Raw genomic sequence first — 9,402 nt, forward strand, 5'->3', positions numbered from 1 at the left:
TGAAGTGGACAAAAGTAAACCACCTCTCTAAAGAGAAGACATCTTGCAGCGTCTTTAAAGCTCTGAGCAGTTATGTAACTAAATTCTGGCCAATGAGACAAAGAAAAATGGCCAGGTTTTACAGAAAGCCTCTTGTTTCCCCCCCTTCTTGTTGTGTATAATGAAGATATAGGATGCCTGCCATCTGAAGATGAGCAACGGAACTACCATGTTGGGAAGAATGGAGCTGGTGCAATTATTTGGAACAATCCATGTAGCATATTGTAGCATGCAGAGCAGAAGTTGCCTAGATTTCCTATGACTATTCAGCAATCACACCAGCACTAGAGGGCCTACCTTTGGATTTATTCTATAAAATAAAGAAATACACCATAAAGAGCCATTCCATAGTTTATTGTTTACAGGAATGATAGTCACAAACTTCTGTCTGATAGCTCATCAACTCAATTAGAAAATATAATGAAAACTTTAATTTATAAAGCAACCAAAAAGATAAAATACTTAAGTGGTATCTAAACAAGTAATGTGAAGGAACCATATGAGAAAACCTTAAAACCATATTAACATATAAAATAAAATTTAAATAAATAAAAAGGGACACAGTGTTCTTGGCTAACACTGTGGTGGTAATCATTTTGCAATATATAAGCACAGCAGTTCAAAATGTGGTACACCTTAAACTTATACAATGTCATGTCAAATATATCTTAATAAAACTGGTCTTCTGCATCCACTGATAGACCTTGAACAACCTGTTGTTCTTTTGGTTTGCACTGGGATGCGAAAGAAAAATATCCCTGCGCTTTCTGTCTGTCTTTGTGGCGGCCCAGATTGAATAAGGGACTACATCTGCAGGCTAGATATGTTAAGTGCTTTCATATTGGAAAAAGGTGCTAATGTAATTTTTAAAAATAAAACAAACAAACAAACAAAAAAAAAACTGGTCTTTCCCTCATTGTATCTCAAAAGGAAGCAGCAAACATTAACTGATGTTAGACAATTGTTTTGGATCCTCCCTGTTTGAGTTGGACTCGCCTGTACTTGTGCGCATGTCTCTTATGTCAGACTTCTTGGCACTGTCTTTTCTCTGTCTTCAAAACCTGTCTTTGGCCCTTCCTGGCAATAGTACACTTCTTTATCTTCCTGGAAATTTGGGTGTCAGATATCCTGCATGGTTTTAGGCTTAGCTTGCCCTTCTGACCCTGGCATCATCTGTTTTGGTTATGTCCTTCCATTTCAGAGCTGCTTTCAACTCCAATTACTGCTTCCACTCCAGACTATATGCAAAGGTGAGAAGAGATAGATCAGATTTTAAAATTAAGCTGCAATTCAGATTTTTCTGAGCATATTTAGTGAAATGGTGAGACTGGCTGACAGATGTATATTTGCAAAGGAGCCCAATTATCTCTTGGGTAATTCTGTTGTCTACAGGAAAAGAGGACTGGGCAACATTTGATTGAGAATGAATCCTTAATCCTTGACAGGAAAGAACAATTCTGAGTCTAATATCATGGTTCCAATTTTTATTTGTTTCTTAGGTTGGACCCTAAAATACTCATGTTTGAGGCCTATGGGGAGCAGGAGGGATTTAAATAAAACTGAAAAGACTATTTCACTAAACATCCTGTAAGACAACTGGGGCAAAAGCAACACTGCCTCTTCTTTTTGAAAGTATAATACAGAATGTATTCCCATCATAGAGTGACACATGACTGTATTTTTCAACTCTAGGTTACTGTTTGTTTTTGTTTGTTTGTTTTTTATGGTTTCTACTAGTGGCCTGGTGCATGGATTCGTGCACATTGAAAGGAAATCAGGAGCCTGTGCCACTTGCCCGGGGAGTTTCCACGTCCCTGTGAGCCGCCGGGAAGTTGCATGGGGAGTCTGTCCTTCTCCCCATAGCTTCCTGAAAAAATATTTCCAAATGTCCCTTCTGCAGCCAGGGTCATGCCTTGCCAGCCAGGAGGACCCCAGTGGATGCCTTGGGCCTTGGTGGATGCTTTCCACCACTCAGAGCCGGATAAGTGATGCTCTGAGTTGAACAATACAAAGTTGGGGATCTTGGGGGGCAGGGGTGCTCTCTCGCCCATGCCCCCACCCTTCAGATCCATCTCTCTTTGACTTTTATCCTGGTTGTCAGTTGCCACCTTGTGGCCACTGTTATATTGCTGCCTTCCTCTGTAGCTCCGGGGCAATCAGTGGTAAGGGATGAGATTTGATCTTGATGCCCAAGGCAGAGTTCCAAGAGCCCAGCGGCAATATCATGCTCATCCTGGTTACTCTGAGTGTCTGCTTTTCAACCATTCTCTGGAGATTGTAACTGCAGACTTATGGGGTACGAGGGATGTAGCAGTGTGCTAAGTGGCAGGTGGCCAGGTGCTGCGCCATTCCCACTCATCTTGGCCCTGCTGTGCCTGCTTCTGTGTGGTAGCACTGGTACAGAGGTGGGAGAGGCTTGTGCTGCCACAGTGGTGCTCGCCAGCTGTGAGCCCAGCTTCTGGCTGAGCAGGAATCCCATGTGGGAGCACCCTGACCACCAGGGGGTAGCTCCTGCATTGAGAATCTGCCCCCTGGTGGTCAGTGAATGTCATAGTAACTGGTCAACTGGTCTTTCCAGTCATTTGGTCATAAAGGTCGCTTAGGCTTTTATATATATACTAGAGGTCTGGTGCACAAAAATTTGTGCACTTGGTGGGAAGAGGGGGTCCCTCAGCCAGGCCTGTGCCCTCTCACAGTCTGGGACCCCTCGGGAGATAATGACCTGCTGGCTGAGGCCTGCTCCTGGGTGGCAGAGGGCAGGCCCAATCCCTAGGTGCAGCCCCTGGTCGGGCTCAGAGCAGGGCCGATTGGAGAGTTGGGGCGCCGACCCTTTCATGCACAGAGCAGGGCGGATCGGGAGGTTGCGATGTCACCCTCAGTCATGCTCAGGGTAGGGCCGATTGGGGGTTTGGGGCACCGCCCCCTGTCACACTCAAGGCATGGTCGATGGGCAGGTTGCAGCACCACCCCCTGTCATGCACAGAGCAGGGCCCATCAGGGGTTGGGGAGCTCCCCCTGTCACTCACAGAGTAGGGCCCATAGGGGAGTTGGGGCACCGCCCCCTGTCACACTCAGGGCAGGGCCGATGGGGAGGTTATGGCTCTACCCCATCACACACATAGCAGGGCCCATGGGGGGGGGGGCGTTGGGGTGCCGCACCCTGTCACACACAGAGCCACAGGGCGATCAGGGGGTTGGGGAGCTCCCACCTATCAGGCACAGAGCAGGGCTGATCAGGGGGTTGGGGCACCTTCCCCTGTCACAAACAGAGCAGGGCAGATAGGGAGGTTGTGGCCCCACCCCCGTCACACACAGAGCCGCAGGGCGGTCAGGGGGTTTGGGTGCTGCCCCCTGTCACACTGATCCCGGTGCCAGGAGGCCTCGTGGCTCCGCTGATCCTGGTGCTGGGAGGCATATTGCCCTTTTACTATATAGGATAGAGGCCTGGTGCATGGGGGGGGGGGCGGCTGGCTTGCCCTGAAGGTTGTCCTGGATCAGGGTGGGGGTCCCCACTGGGGTGCCTGGCCAGCCTGGGTGAGGGGATGATGGCTGTTTGCAGCTGGTCACGCACCCTTCAGGGTGGGGGTCCCCACTAGGGTGCCTGGCCAGTCTGGGTGAGGGGCTGAGGGCTGCTTTCAGGCTGGTGGGTGACTGAAGCTCCCAACTGCTCCTTTTTTTCTTTTTTTTTTTTGTTCTGGGCCAGCTTTAGCTCTGATTCCAGCTCTGAGGCCTCTGCGGCTGAAAGCAGGTATCTGGTTTGTTTGTATTCTATAATCGAAACACTGTATCAACTCCAGCTCTGAGATCCCGGCTCGCTGAAAGCAGGTTTCTGGGGTTTTGTTTAGCTTCTATATTTGTAACTATGTTTCAAACTGCAGGCTCAGAGGCCGGCAAGGCAGGCGGGGAACGTTGGAGTCCTCCATCACTGAAGCAAGCAAGCCTCATGTTAGTTTCAAGCTGGCTGGCTGCCGGCCACCATCTTAGCTGGCAGTTAATTTGTATATCTCCCTGATTAGCCAATGGGAAGGGTAGCAGACGTATGCTAATTACCATGTTTCTCTTTTATTAGATAGGATTGCTTTGCCAAACTTCTCATTGTGTTCATGTCTTGTTTTCTTAATTTCATTTAGTTGTGTGTTCTTTGTAGTTCACTAAACTTCTTTGCCTGACAGTTCATAGATTTCTATTTTAAGACCAGTTATTAAAGCTTTATTAGTTGTTTCTGGTGGTGTCAAATTTACCTGTTCTTTCTTGATCCTTGATTCTTTATATTGGTATCTGAGCATTTGAGTAATAGGGAACCTCTTCCAGACTTTACAGGTTTGCTTTGGCAGAGATAGATTTCAACAGTCATCTGAGTTTGTGTTACTAAGCATGTCTGTTGGTAATGCCCTTGGGCAGGTGGAGCCTGCTATTATGGTCTATTTTGGGGCATGTCAACTGAGCTCTGAGGTTTGGGATTGGGGTTTATTCCACTGGCTGAGAACAGTTAGATAGGATTGATGGCTTGGTTCCCTACCCAAGTGAGGCTGTAGGATGACTTGACAGTTGCTTGCATTCTCCGGTCAGTCTTACTAGGTGGTCAGGATTGAGTACTATATTTAATTGTACATGGTACTATGAATTAGCTTCCCTGCTCTGTCATGGAAGCAAGATGGTACCCAGGGCTCATATGAGTTTATTGTTTGGGGATCCAAATCCAGCAAGAGTTTGCACTGAATTCCATAGTCAGGTCAGGCCACCAGTTTGCTCTGCAAATGGGGAAAACCACATGCTGTGCTCTCTGTTCAAATTTCACTGCAAGTACGGCTGTTGGATGCAGCTTCCCATATGCCCTTGTTAGGTTCCCTGGTCAGACAGAATGCTGTATTCAGTGATGAGCAAGGTTATGAATTAGATTCCCAGCCTGGGCACAACTACAGAAGTAGCTCTAAAGCCAGTAAAGCTCTTTGTTTATTGGTTTAATTCAAGCCAACATGCACTTGATGTTCCCTAGACAAACAGGACTATTGATTTTGTGCTGCAAACTATCAGCTCTGTATGCCCTTCCCTTGGCTTGAGTGTCACAGAGCTGCACTGCTTGTCAACCCTTCTGATTAGATGGGGCCAGGAGCCACATGTGTGAGGCTGTGTCTCAGCTCCCTTGCATGGGTGGGAAAAGGAGGGATAGCGCCAAGCAACTCTCAATTTCCCTAACAAGCTCTGCAGTTGGACAGGGTTAGGAGCTACCCTCAGCATTCCCTATGAATCATTCCCCCTGTCTGTGCATAGTGGGGAAACTTTCCTCTCCTCATAGTGGCTTTACTCTGAGGGTAATCAGTTCTGCCTACCCACCTTTCAGCTGGAGTCCTGATGGGCCACACAGTTTCCAGGTGTTCCTGCCAGCCCCTCTGGTCATATATAGCTGGGAGACATTCTCCTCAGTGAGTGGGGCTATGAGTCAGGTCATTGCTTGGGTGTGGCTCTAGGGCTGGCAAAACTCCTCATTTGAGGATCAGAATCAGGTAGAATTGCATCTCATCATGTTCCCTGGTCAGAGTGTGGTACTGACTTGGTTCAGCAGATGATTCAAGCTGTTGGTTGGGATTACTACTTGGGGTCTGCAGGTATGAACTTGGTTGGTCAAGATCTGTTTACTGGTTGTTACAAGTCCCTCTATCCTTCTATGTCACAGTAAGATTCCTAGTGATTGAACCCTACAGAGTCCCCTGCAATTCCCAGTGTGGTGAGGTCAGAATAGGGCCTTCCACAATGCTAGGGAGTTCTGTTGTCATCTCTGGGTTCTTTTTTTCCACTGAAGAAACCAGTGGCTCATGGGAGAAAAAACCACATGATGCTGCACTGGCCTGGAGGAGAAGCAATGTGGTCAACTTGTAGCAGTTTCTCTTACCCTTCTTATGCAGTCTGTTTTGTTTTCTGTGATGCAGGGGGTGCTTCAGCCTAACTTCCATGTTTGATTATTCTTTCAGTGGTTCTTCATTTGTGAGTAGTTGCTAGTTTTCCTTCTGAAGAAGGGAGAACAAAGTCAGGAAAGACATACATGGGCATTTGGTGACATCACTCCCCTTAAGTTAAATATGCCTTGCTCTGTGAAGTTCTGCAGTGTCAAAATTATTTATATCTTTATGGTGTATCATTTTTATAATGCTCTTCTCATCCACATAGTCCAAAATGGCCCACCTTATATCTTCACTCCAGTTAGTACCTGCTTTAAAGGAAGGGAAGAGATACCATTTTTTAAGAGACACAACCTGAAATTTGTGTACATCACTCCTGCTCCCATCTCATTAGTCAGCTAAGAGTCATATGGCCATCCCTAATTTAAAGAAAACTATTAAAGGTAGCTTTATTCTGGGTATCCATGTGTCCAGCTAAAAATCATGGGTTCTATTACTATAGAGAAAGGGGAGAGTAGATATTGCAGGACCACCAGCAGCAGTCTCTGCCACACTAATTCCCAGCTGTGGATGATGCTTGTCATTCACTCTTACTTTTTACCATGCTGATTATGTGCTTTGATCTCAGCTAGGTTTTTGCTGCTGATAAACAACTCCTTTAAGCATCTATATATATATAAAAGGCTAATATGCAAAGTGTCCCCTCAGGAGTTTGACCAGAAGTCCTGGAGTTCGATCGCTCACTATGATGTACACTGACCACCAGGGGGCGGCGCAGAATGAAGGAAGGCCCCAGCAGGCAGCCGGGGATGGGAGGCCCCGCTGTCAGCCAGAAGGAAAGTCCTGGCCAGCAGCTGGAAGGCCCTGATTGTCCCTGATCACCAGCCAGGCCTAGGGACTCTACCCATGCACGAATTTAGTGCACTGGGCCTCTAGTCCCTAATAACTCTATGGTCTTCTCCATTGTAATTGTTCCAAGATTACTTGATTTCCTTCCAAGTATCCAACCCTACCCTGGCCTTCTTATTCTTTTCTTGCCTCTTCATTTTTGAAAAAAAAAAGAAAAAGATTTCTAATATGAAATAGCTCTGATTCTTAAAACTACTTTACATCCTGCTTTCTTTTTAATCTGTCTTTAATAAAGTCTACCCATTTTTGCCAAAGCTATACCTCTAATCATGCCCTGATTCCATCCCTACCTGTATTCTCCATAACGTGTTTCAACAATGAGTTATTGATTCTCAAATTTTATCTTTGATCTCTGTTTCTCTTCTTCTTGCAAACATTCTTAGATCTCACCCTATCTTAAAACACATTTCCTGGACCCAGTAATTTTTTTCAAGTTACCATCGATCATCTCCTTTTTTTTTTTTCTTTAATATCAATTTTTGAAAACACATTTCTTGCAATCAATTTCCCTAAACATATCCTATGTTTATCATCCCCTTGCCCATTACCACACATTCACTTGTGGAAATTTTACCCATTCTTCAAAGCCCATCTTAAATGTCACCTTGCTTATCTCTGCAACTAAATACAAATTATTTCTCTTCTGAGCTATTACCCTTATGACCAAAGCAGCTATCATCATTAAGTGTCTGCTATCTATCACAGGCTTTACATTTATTATTCATTTAACCTTTACAACAACCCTGTGAGGTAGGTATTATTTCCTCAGTAAAATAACTTTTATTCATGCTACAAAATTAAAAAGATGTGCAAAATACAAACAACCATGATTTACCACTTAGAGAAAATTACTATAATATTCTGATGTTTCTTTTAGTTTCTAAAAATACATTATGATTTATTCCTTTTTATAACAAATATAACATATGATCATTAGAATATGTATAAAATGAAATATATAAGCAATAAACAATAATCATCTCCCAACTCCTCTTTATGTGCACTCCCCTGAGATAACCAATGTACTCAGTCTAGTATGTGCTTTTCCACACCCTTCACTTAGAAACATGGGGTAATACTACACACATTACACTTTAAATTGTATTTGCACTTAATAAAGTGTCTTGGACATGTTTCTGGGTCAAGATATAGTGATACAATGCATTATGTTTACTAAAATTACAATATCTGTGGTTTGGACATACCAAAATATATCCCTCTATTGATGGTTTATTCAGATCACTTCCAATTTTTGTACTATTAAAAATCAGGCTGCATATAATATATATATATATATATTCACATAGTGGTACTCTTTCTCTATACTAGGAATAGCAAGTCAGTAATTTTCAAGTTAGCTGAGTTCCAATCATAATCTGAATGTGGTTTTTCTTGGGAGTGAATTAAGTGAGTTTTAAAATTCACATAGAAAAGTGTCTGGAAAAAAAACACAGTTTCCTTATCTGTAAACTGAGGGTGATAAGGAGAAATGATATTCTGATCTCATCAGGCTATTGGGAAAATAGCCTGGGCCCTTAGTCCTATCTAATAACATCCTAATATGCAAATAGACTGAACAGCAGAACAACTGAATAACCAAATAATTGGTTGCTATGACGTGCGCACCAGGGGGCGCACGCGGAACATGGCAGGCATTGGCAGCAGGTAGCAGAGTGCGGAACATGGCCAGCATTGGCTGCAGCAGGATGGTGGAGCAGGTGAGCGGGGTCACGTGCTGGTCACTGTCATGGGGTGAGCCTCTGGTGGTTACTGAAAATTCTTTGCTTCCATGAGCCGCGGTCCCACTGGGTGCTCACACCTGCTGCTGGAGCTGGAGCTGCCATTTGCACCCACTGCTGGTGCCCGGTACCATCCCCAATCGCCCCTCAGGGCTTCACCACCTCCCACTGCTCCTGAGGGGTGATTGGGGCCAGTAGCTGCCGCTCACACCCACTGCCAGCGATGGCCCCACTTGCACCTGCTGCCAACGCTGGTCCCGCTTACACCGGCAGCCAGTGCCCAGAACTGGTCCCGATTGCTCAGCGCCATCAGTGGATGCAAGTGGCAGCTGCTGGCCCCAATCTCCCCTCAGGGCTTCTCCACCTCCCCCTACTCCTGAGAGGTGCTTGGGACCAGCAGCTGCTGCTTGCATCCGCTGCTGGTGATGGCCCCGCTCACACTCTCTGCCAGAGCCAGCCCCAATTACACCCACAGCCAGCACCAGAGCCACTGCTTGCACCTGTCCAAATTGTTTGGCACCGTCAGTGGGTGTGAGCAGTGGCTGCTGGCACCGATTGCCCCTGAGGGCTTCTCCACCTCTCCCTGCTCCTGAGGGGTGATTGGGGCAGCAGCCACCACTCACACCCACTGATGGCCCCGGCCCTGCTCACACCCACTGCTGGCACCAGCCCCAATCGCTCTGCATCATCTGTGGGTGTGAGCAGGGCCACGGTGGCGGGGAACAAGGCTGCTGCCAGACAGGGGACCAGGGGCTATCATGGGAGGGGCTGGGCAGGGTATGGAGGATGGGCCGAGACCCGCCCCTGTGCCCACCACA

At 46.2% G+C, this 9,402-nt stretch overlaps 1 non-coding gene across 1 annotated transcript; it reads left to right on the plus strand.

Annotated features, from left to right (window-relative positions):
* The first annotated feature begins 724 nt into the window (after positions 1 to 724).
* LOC118654856 lies at positions 725 to 851 on the plus strand. The gene has a single exon (XR_004967114.1). It is a non-coding gene; the product is annotated as a small nucleolar RNA SNORA31 (small nucleolar RNA).
* Positions 852 to 9,402: the final 8,551 nt, after the last annotated feature.

Source organism: Myotis myotis, unplaced genomic scaffold, assembly GCF_014108235.1.
Source record: "Myotis myotis isolate mMyoMyo1 unplaced genomic scaffold, mMyoMyo1.p scaffold_m19_p_4, whole genome shotgun sequence".
NCBI classification, from domain to species: domain Eukaryota; kingdom Metazoa; phylum Chordata; class Mammalia; order Chiroptera; family Vespertilionidae; genus Myotis; species Myotis myotis.